Source organism: Lipotes vexillifer, unplaced genomic scaffold, assembly GCF_000442215.2.
Source record: "Lipotes vexillifer unplaced genomic scaffold, Lipotes_vexillifer_v1.1 scaffold1019, whole genome shotgun sequence".
NCBI lineage: Eukaryota > Metazoa > Chordata > Mammalia > Artiodactyla > Lipotidae > Lipotes > Lipotes vexillifer.
This window is the reverse complement of record NW_006776835.1, coordinates 902,817-913,822: the sequence shown is the minus strand read 5'-3', so window position 1 is coordinate 913,822 and position 11,006 is coordinate 902,817. Positions and strand designations below refer to the sequence as shown.

The 11,006-nt window shown below is 40.0% G+C and overlaps 1 pseudogene; it reads left to right on the top strand.

The window, feature by feature from the left end:
- The first annotated feature begins 758 nt into the window (after positions 1 to 758).
- On the top strand, positions 759 to 2,035 carry LOC103088528 (glyceraldehyde-3-phosphate dehydrogenase-like; annotated as a pseudogene).
- The last annotated feature ends 8,971 nt before the right edge of the window (positions 2,036 to 11,006 follow it).

Sequence of the window (11,006 nt, the reverse complement as noted above, 5' to 3'; positions counted from 1 at the left end):
CAGGCTTTTTTTTTTTTTTTTTTTTTGGCTGCACAGCATGCAGGATCTTAGTTCCCCAACCAGGGATCAAACCCATTCTCCCTACAGTGGAAGCATAGAGTCTTAACCACTGGATCGCCAGGGAAGTCCCTATCACAGACATTAAAACAGTTATTCTAACTATATTCCATATGTTCAAGAAGATAAAGAAAAGACTGACCATGTTAAATAGAGATATAGAAGGTATTTTTTAAAAGACCCAAGTTGAAATTACGAAAACTATAATGTCTGAGATAAAAATACACTAGACGGATTAATAGAACACTAGACATGGCAGAAGATTAGTGAATTTTAATACATAGTAATAGAAACTATCCAAAATAAAACACCTAGAGAAAAAAGGCTAATAATAATAATAATAATAACATGGCATCAGTGAGCTGTGAGATGACTTCAAGTGACCTGATATTTCTATATATGTAACCTGAGGGAAGAAGACAGGAAAAAATATTTGAAGGAAAAAATTAACTGAAACATTTCTAAATTTGATAAAAACGATAAATCCATAGATCTAAGATAATTAACCCCAAGCACTATAAACATAAAGAAACTATACCAAGCTCTCTGGTCTTCCCCATCCAACAGAAAGCACAAGAGAGACCAAGATTGAACCCAGGCCCTCGGCAGTGAAAGCACAGAGTCGTAACCACTGGACCACCAGGGAATTCCCAAGACAGCTGCATCTTCTTGTGCAGTGCCAGCCGTGTCACTGAGACATGATGGTGAAGGCTGGAGTAAACGAATACAGCTGTATTGGGTGCCTGGTCACCAGGACTACTTTTTTTTTTTTAATAAATTTATTTATTTATTTATTTTTGGCTGCTTTGGGTCTTTGTTCCTGTGCGTGGCCTTTCTCTAGTTGTGGCGAGCGGGGCCTTCTCTTGTTGCAGAGCATGGGCTCCAGGCGCTCAGGCTTCAGTAGTTGTGGCGCACAGGCTTAGCTGCTCCTTGGCACGTGGGATCTTCCCCGATCAGGGCTTGAACCTGTGTCCCCTGCATTAGCAGGCGGATTCCCAACCACTGAGCCACCAGGGAAGTCCCACCAGGGACTACTTTTAACTCTGGCAAAGTAGATAATGTCTCCATCAATGACCCCTTCATTGACCTCAACTACATGGTCAACATGTTCCAGTATGATTCCACCCATGGCAAATTCAATGGCAGAAAGATGAGAATGGGAAGCTTGTCATCAATGGAAGGCCTATCTCCATCTTTCAGGAGTGAGATCCCACCAACATCAAATAGGATGATACTGGTGCCAAATATGTTGTGGAGTCCACTGGTGTCTTCGTTATCATGGAGAAGGCTGGGGCTCATTTTAAGGGTGGAGCCAGAAGGGTCATCATTTCTGCTCCTTCTGCTGATGCCCCCATGTATGTCATGGGCATGAACCATGAGAAATATGACAACTCATTCAAGATTGTCAGCAATGCCTACTGCATCACCAATTGCTTGCCCCCGCTCCCCCCAGCCAACATCATTCATGACAACTTTGGCATCATGGAGGGACTCATACCCACAGTCTATGCCATCACTGCACCCCAGAAGACAGTGGATAGCTCCTCTGGGAAGCTGCGGTGTGATGGTCATGGGGCTGCCCAGCACATTATCCCAACTTCTACTGGTGCTGCCAAGGCTGTAGGCAGGGTCATCCCTGAGCTGAATGGGAAGCTCACTGGCGTGGCCTCTCGTGTCCCCACCCACAAAGTGTTGGTTCTGGATCCGACCTCCAGTTGGAGAAAGGTGCCAAATATGATGACATCAAGAAGGTGGTAAAGCAGGTATCAAAGCGTCCGTTAAGGGCATCCTGGGCTGCATTAAGGACCAGATTGTCTCCTGAGTCTTTAACAGTGACACCCACTCTTCCACCTTTGATGCTAGGGCTGGCACTGCTCTCAATGACCACTTTATCAAGCTCATTTGCTGGTATGACAATGAATCTGACTATAGCAACAGGGTGATGAACCTTATGGTCCATATGGCCTCCAAGGAGTAAGAGTCCCTGGACCATCAGCCCTACTAAGAACACAAGAGGAAGAGAGAGGTCCTCAGCTGCTGGGGAGTCCTTGCCTCAACTCAGTCTCCCAAGACTATGAGAATCTCTCGTTCTTGACAGTTTCCAAGAACAAGAAACTGTGACCCCATCACAGTTGGGGCTCTCTCAAGCCCTACTTTGGAGGATCCCTACTTTGTCATGTACCATCAATAAAGTACTCTCAACCAAGAAAAAAAAAAAAAAGAAAAAGGAAAAAAAAACCTATACCAAAGTATATCAAAATTGTTTTTAAAAAGTGATAAAGGGAATTCTCAACCTTTCTGTGGTTTGGGGTTGCTGTCTGCCTCATAAAGCAAAGTAGAGGTTTTGTCTTCTGGGAAGACAAAAGTCGTCTTTTCCTCTGAAAAAGGCTCTTACATAGTTGGCTTTGTCATCTTCCAGGAATAGGAGGGCAGGGATTGAGGCCTCATGAGTCTGGGATTTCAGTTGGGATAGAGAGAGCAGACAGTGGTTATAACCAGAAAGTCAGAGTTGGGTGTCATTACCTCCAGAAGTCATCACTATTAACTCAGCCTGGACTTCATAAGTCATAGAAGTGGATTCCTTAATAAAATAATAGTTTCCAAAAAAAATGATAAAGAGAAAGACTTAAAAGCAGCCTAAGAAAAAAAGACACACTACATAAAAACAGACAAAAATAAGGATAGCAGATTTTTTTTTTGTCAGAAATAATGCAAGTGTACCTGTTATACCTGGGTTAATACTTCTGGGAAAGTTAAAACTCAGTTACGTAACATTATTGAGCAAACTTGACTTAAGAAGATGACTCTTTCAATAGGGTCTTTCTTTGACTTATTTGATTCTGATTGGTTTGGGTCTTGGGGACCATGGCTCCAAAGTACACTCCAAACACTGGGAATTCTCCTGCTTATAGTTATCATAAAAATCCCCCTGGTGCATTATATTCTCTCAAAAGCTTTGAAATGCATGTTCACAGCTGTTAAATGTCAAGCAAATGATCTCCCTAAGACTGGGATGTCAGAAAAGGAGCAAGGAGAATGACCACTTTAAGGATTAGGAAACTGGAACCATGACCTGTGAATGTCACAGGGATTAAACAAAACATTATGATCTGTGGATACCACACCAAGCATCCATAGATACATAGCTCAGAGTGGCACTAATACCTTAAATTTTGATCACATCTCTCAGGGCGAGAGTTTGATCAAAAGGGGGGAATTGTTAAAAAGAACAAGCCCAAAATGGAGTTATTTGCCCCCAGGACAGCAAACCAAGACTTAACTGTACTTTCAACCTCTCCCAGGAATGTGGCTTTTAAATAAATACCTTAAATTTCCTAATTAGCACTAATCAGTGAGACAATCTGCATAATGAGACACCCCCACCCCACCCTTCCCTTCCCTGCCAAAGAAGATGACCTGGCCTGGAACAATTCTTTTTTTCATTTTGCTAGTAACGTCCTTGCCCCACCGTCCTTCTGCCTCTAAAAGCCTTACCCTCTGGGCCTCCTTCTAGTTCCTAGATAGAATGCTACCTGAGTCATGAATCACCTAATAAAGACAATTAGACCTTCAAAAAGAAACATAGTGGCTGAATGGATAAAAAGCCAAGATCTGTTGTCTACCAGAAACTCACTTTAGATTCAAGGACACACATAGGCTGAAAGTGAGGTGATGAAAAAAGATATTTCATGCAAATGTTGACCAAAACAAAGCAGAAGTGGCTATATTTAAACCACACAAGGCTGACTTTTAGCCAGAAACTGTCACTAGAGACAAAGAAGATCATTACATAATGATAAAAGGGTCATTCAATAGGAAGATATAGCAATTGTAAATATATATGCACCCAGCACCAACCCACCAAAGTATGTAAATCAAATATTGGCAGATCTGAAAGGAGAAATTGAGAGAAACACAATAATAGTAGGAGACTTTAATACAGGACTTGAAATAATGGATAAAACATTGAGGACTTCCCTGGTGGCACAGTGGTTAGGAATCCACCTGCCAATGCAGGGGATGCGGGTTCGAGCCCTGGTCTAGGAAGATCCCACATGCCACAGAGCAACTAAGCCCGTGTGCCACAACTACTGAGCCTGCACTCTAGAGCCCGTGTGCCACAACTACTGAGCCTGTGCTCTAGAGCCCGGGAGCCACAACTACTGAAGTCCTCGAGCCACAACTATGGAAGCCCACGCCTAGAGCCCGTGCTCTGCAACAAGAGAAGCCACCGCAATGAGAAGCCGGCGCACCGCAATGAGAAGCCGGCGCACCGCAACGAAGAGTGGCCCCTGCTTGCCGCAACTAGAGAAAGCCTGCGCGCAGCAACGAAGACCCAACGCAGCCAAAAATTAATACATAAATAAAATCTACGTTCAAAAAAACAAAAACAAAAAACATTGAGACAGAAATCAATTTAAAACATCAACTCTAGAGCCCGTGTGCCACAACTACTGAGCCTGTGCTCTAGAGCCCGGGAGCCACAACTACTGAAGTCCTCGAGCCACAACTATGGAAGCCCACGCCTAGAGCCCGTGCTCTGCAACAAGAGAAGCCACCGCAATGAGAAGCCGGCGCACCGCAATGAGAAGCCGGCGCACCGCAACGAAGAGTGGCCCCTGCTTGCCGCAACTAGAGAAAGCCTGCGCGCAGCAACGAAGACCCAACGCAGCCAAAAATTAATACATAAATAAAATCTACGTTCAAAAAAACAAAAACAAAAAACATTGAGACAGAAATCAATTTAAAACATCTGTGGATCTGGACAACATTATAAAAAATGGATCTAAAAGATATATACAAAACTTTTTGCCCAATAGCAGAATAATTTACATTTTTCTCAAGCAATCACAGAACTTTCTCCAGGATAGATGACATGTATGTCACAGTAGAGTCTTAATGAATTGAAGAATATGGAAATCACACCAAGATTTTCTGAACAAAATGAAATGAAACTAGAAATCAACTGAATCGTGAAAATAGGAGAATCCACAAATATGTGGAAACTAAGTAACACAATCTTAACCACTGAGTCAAAAAGGAAATCAAGAGAATTGGTGACCACAAAATTTGAATTTGAGAATATATATAACTAACCTCTTCTCTCCAAATTTTTCAAGTGAAACTAGGCTCATCACAAGGCAAGTAAAATCCATGATTTATGACTTATTAACTGTGACTAAAGGCAAATATACTCCTACATAAAACTTAAGTATCTCTCATGTGAAACATTTACTAACCTCTTAGGAGTATTGATTTATAAAATGAGAAGGAAAGAAAAAAGAAACAATGCAAGCAAGAAGACAGTGGAGCCAAGTCTTTAAAATACAGAAAGGAAAAATAAATATCAACCTAAAATGTTTTACCCAGGAAAAATAACTTTCAGAAATGAAAACTAACCCACATGGGATAAAATTAGAGATCAATGACAAAAAGAAATTTAGAAAATTCACAGATATGTAGAAATTAAGCAACAACTCTGAAATCACAGCAGAAATCACACACACACAAAAAGAAAACAAAACAATACAAAACAAGAAAATAAAGAAGAAATCACAAGGGAAGTTAGAAAATACCTTGAAATAAATGAAAATGAATACACAACATACCAAAACTTATGGGATGCAGCTATACCAGTGCTTAGAGGGACATTTATAGCTGTAAATACCTATATTATAAAACAAGAAAAATCTCAAATCAATAACCTAACCTTCCACCTTAAGACACTGGAAAAGGAAGAGCAAACTAAGTCTAAAACAAGCAGTGGGGCTTCCCTGGTGGCGCAGTGGTTGAGAGTCCGCCTGCCGATGCAGGGGACACGGGTTCGTGCCCCGGTCCGGGAGGATCCCACGTGCCGCGGAGCGGCTGGGCCCGTGAGCCATGGCCGCTGAGCCTGCGCGTCTGGAGCCTGTGCTCTGAAACGGGAGAGGCCGCAACAGTGAGAGGCCCGTGTACTGCAAAAAAATAAATAAATAAATAAATAAAACAAGCAGTGGTAAGGAAATAATAAAAATTAGAGTGTAAATTAGTGAAATAGAGGATAGAAAAACAGAGAAATCAATAAACCAAAAGCTGTTTTGTTTTTTTTAAAGATCAACAAAATTGACAAACCTTTAGTCAGAACTATCAAGAAAAAAAAAAAAGGGACTTCCCGGGTGGCGCAGTGGTTAAGAATCCACCCGCCAGTGCGGGGGACATGGGTTCGAGCCCTGGTCTGGGAAGATCTTACATGCCGCAGAGCAACTGAGCCTGCGTGCCACAACTACTGAAGCCCACGTGTCTGGAGCCCATGTTCAGCAGCAAGGGAAGCCACCACAATGAGAAGCCTGCACATCGCAACGAAGAGCAGCTCCCACTCACCACAGCTAGAGAAAGCCCTGTGAGCAGCGACAAAGACCCAATGACCCAATGCAGCCATAAATAAATAAATTAAAAAAGAAAAAAAAAGAAAAAAAAAGACTCAATTACTAGAATCAGAAATGAAAGAGGTAACATTCTCACTGACATTACAGTAATAAAAAAGATTAAAAAGAAATACTATGAACATTTTATACCAATAAATTAGATACCAATAAATGGACAAATTCCTAGAAAGAAACAAACCATTGAAACTGACTTAAGAAGAAACAATCTGTAAAGACCTATAACAAGTAAAGACATTGAAATATTAACTTTAAAAATTACCCACAGGCTCAGATGTCTTCACTGATGAATTCTACCAAATATTTAAAAAAGAACTAATATCAATGTTTTCATAAACTCTTCCAGAAAGTAGAAAAGGAGGGAACACTTCTCAACTCACTCTATCAGGCAGAATTACCCTGATACCAAAACCAAAGAAATCACAAGAAAACTACAGACCCATATCTCTTAGGAATATGGACGCAAAAATCCTTAACAAAATATTAGCAAACTGAATCCAGCAACATATAAAAAGAATTACACCATGACCATGACCAAGTGGGATTTATCCCAGGAACGTTGCAAGGTTGGTTAAATATCCAAATATCAATTAATGTAATATACTTTATCAATAGAATTTTTAAGAAGCACATGATTATCTCAAAAGATGCAGAACAAAACAAAACAAAAAAAGCATTTGACACAATCTAAAACCTATTTATAATTTAAAAACAAACAAGCAAATTAGGAATAGAAGGGAATTTCCTCAACCCAATCAAGGACATCTACAAAAAACCCACAGCCCACATCCTTAATATGATGTTAATACTTTCATAGTTGGTGCTTTCTCCCTAAAATCAGCATGTCTCCTCTCACTATTTCTACTCAAAATTGTACTAGAAGTTCTAGTCAGGGCAATTAGAAACAAATAAAAGGCACCAAGATTAGAAAGGAAGAAATAAAAGTACTTGTAGTTGCAGATGACATCATTTTGTATATAGAAAGTCCTAAGATATCCACACACACATACACAAAATTACTATTAGAACAAATAAGCAAGTTCAGGAAGGTTTCAGGGTAAAAGATCAATATGCAAAAATCAATTGTATTTCTATATACTAATCAACAATCTGAAAATAAAATTAAGAAAACAATTCCATTTACAATAGTATCAAAAAGAATAAAATACTTAAGAATAAATTTAACAGAAGAAATGAGAAACATTAGAAAACAGTGTTGAAAGAAATTAAAGAAGGTCTAAATAAATGGAAAAACATGCCCAAGTTCATGGATCAGGAGACTTAATATATATATTTTAAAAATATTTATTTATTTATTTGGCTGGGCCGGGTTTTAGTTGTGGCACGTGAGATCTTCATTGCCAAGTGCGGGATCTTTGTTGCTGCATGTGGGATCTAGTTCCCTGACCAGGGAACGATCCCAGGCCTCCTGCATTGGGAGTATGGAGTCTTAACCACTGGACCACCAAGGAAGTTCCAGGAGACTTAATATTGTTAGGATAGCAATACTTGCCATTTGATCTACATATTCAACACAACCCGTATCAGAATCCCAGCTAACACCTTTGTAGAAACTGACAAGCTGATCCTGTAATTCATATGGAATTGCAAGGGACCCAGAATAGCCAAAACAATCTTGAAAAAGAAGAACAAAGTTGGGGGATCCATACTTCCTCACTTCAAAACTTACTACAAAGCAGCCAACAGTAATGAAGACTGTGGTGGCAGCATAAGGACAGACAAATAGATCAATGGAATAGAATTGAGAGTCCATAAATAAACCCTGTGTGTCTATGGTCAATTGACTTTCAGCAAGGGTGCAAAGACCACTCTATTGTTAGAGAATAGTCTTTTCAACAAATTGTGCTGAGACAGTTGGATATTCACATGCAAAAAAACAAAGTTGAAACTCTTAGCTCATATCATATACAGAAAGTAACTCAAAATAGATCAAATGCCTTAATGTAAGAGGTAAAATTATAAAACTCTTAGAAGAAAACACAGTAGTAAACCTTGAATTAGACAATGGATTCTTAGCTATGACACCAAATGCATAAGCAGCAAAAGAACAATTAGATAAAATAGACTTTATCAAATTAAAATTTTTTGCGCTTCAAAGAACACTCTCAAGAAAGGGAAAAGATAACTCACAGAATGGGAGAAAATGTTTGCAAGTTATAAATCTGTTAAGGGACTTGTATATAGAATACATAAAGAATTCTTATGACGCAAGTATTCAAATAAATGGACAATAAAAAGACAAATAAATAACTAAAAACTTGGGCCAAAGATCTGAATAGACATTACTCCAAATAATGTATATAAATGGCCAATAAGCACATGAAAAGATGCTTGATATCATTCATAAAAACGTTTCGCCAATAAATTTGACAACTTAGATGAAATGGACAAATTCCAAAACAAAAGATACAAAGTGTGAAAGCTAACTCAGAAAGTAAGAAATAATTTAAATAGCCCTGTATCTATTAAAGAAAGTGAATTCATTGTAAACAGGAAAATCTTTTCAACAAATGATGCTTGAACAATTGGATACTCATAGACACACACAAAAATTAAATTTGATCGATACCTCATATATATACACCAAAATTAACTCAAAATAGATGACAGACCTAAAGGTAAAACTTAAAACTATGGACACTTATTAGAATTTCTAAAATTATAAAGACTGAAGTCAAGTGTTTGGTGTGGATGTGAAGTAACTAGACGTTTCCTACTCTACTGGTGGGAATGTAAAACAGTGTAACCACTTTGGAAAACAGTCTGGCAGTTTTTTAAGAAGTTAAACATAACATAACTTCCATATGACCACCCTTCATACGACCGAGCCATTCTACTCCTAGGTATTTCTGTATAAGAAATAAAAGCACATAGCCATAGGGACTTCCCTGGCGGTCTAGTGGTTAAGACTCCGAGCTTCCATTGCAGGGGGAACACCTCCCACCCCACACGCACCCCCGCATGCCAAGTGGCCGAAAAAAAAAAAGCACAGAGCCTTATAAAGACTTATACATGAATGTTCACAGTAGCTTTACTTGTAATAACCAAAACCTGCAAGCAACCCAAATGTTCAGCAAGAGGTGAATGGTAAACAGATTGTTGCATGTCCATGAAATTGATTGCTACTCAGCAACAAAAATGGATCTATTAAGTTATACAACAACATGGATGAATATCAAAATAATTATGCTGACTGAAAGAAGACAAAAAAAGAGTATATATTATACGACTCCATTTGTATAATATTCTGGAAAACGCAAACTAATCTACAGCGACTGAAAGCAGTTCAGTGGTTCCCTGGGGTAAGGGTCAGAGAGGAGCTGGAGGGATTAAGAAGGGGCTGAAAAAAAAAAAAAAGAAAAAAAACCAAAACAAACAAAAAAAACAAAACAACAAAAAAGAAGGGGCGAGGGCCTTCCCTGGTGGCGCAGTGGTTGAGAGTCCATCTACCGATGCAGGGGACAAGGGTTTGTGCCCTGGTCCGGGAAGATCCCACATGCCGCAGAGCGGCTGGGCCCATGAGCCATGCCCACTGAGCCTGCGCGTCCGGAGTCTGTGCTCCGCAACGGGAGAGGCCACAACAGTGAGAGGCCCGTGTACCGCAAAAAAAAAAGAAAAGAAGGGGCTGGAGGAAACCTCTGTTGGTGATGATATGTTCATTATCTTGAATGTGATGATGGTTTCACAAATATATACCTATGTCAAAGCTCATCAAATTGCACACTTTACATAGGTGCAGTTTATTATGTGCCAATTACACCTCAATTTGTTCAAAACCTGATTAAAAGGATGTATATGTGATATGGTATCTCTGCTAATTTGCTATGGGACCCCAAACACACTGGTAAGCTTTTCTGAGACTTAAGTTTCTTTTTCTGTAAAAGGTTAGAAAGTACCAGAGGGCTTCCCTGGTGGTGCAGTGGTTAAGAATCCACCTGCCAATGCAGGGGACACAGGTTCAATCCCTGGTCCAGGAAGATCCCACGTGCCATGGAGCAACTAAGCCTGTGTACCACAACTACTGAGCCTGTGAGCCACATCTACTGAGCCCGCGTGCCACAACTACTGAAGCCCACTTGCCTAGAGCCCATGCTCCGCAACAAGAGGAACCACTGCAATGAGAAGTCTGCGCATCGCAATGAAGAGTAGCCCCCATTTGCTGCAAGAGAAAGCTTTCGTGCAGCAATGAAGACCCAACCCAGCCAAAAAATTAATTAATTGAATAAATTAATTAAAAAAAAAAAAGAAAGTACCAGAACCTGTAAGTGCTAGTTTAAGCCAAAAAGGGACTTCATTGGAAGGAAGTTTCAGAAAGTGACGGATCCCTGCAGGGTCCCAGGAAGTCTTCTCTGTTCATCCCTCGTCTTTGCTTCCCTGATCACAGCTTTCCCTGTTTCCCCATCTACGTGGTCGGGTAGGAAAGCTACCAGCTTCTGAGTTTTGCATGGTACAGGTTTAATTACTCAGAGATGCTGAATTGTCTCCTTGTCAATCCTAAGCCCATGT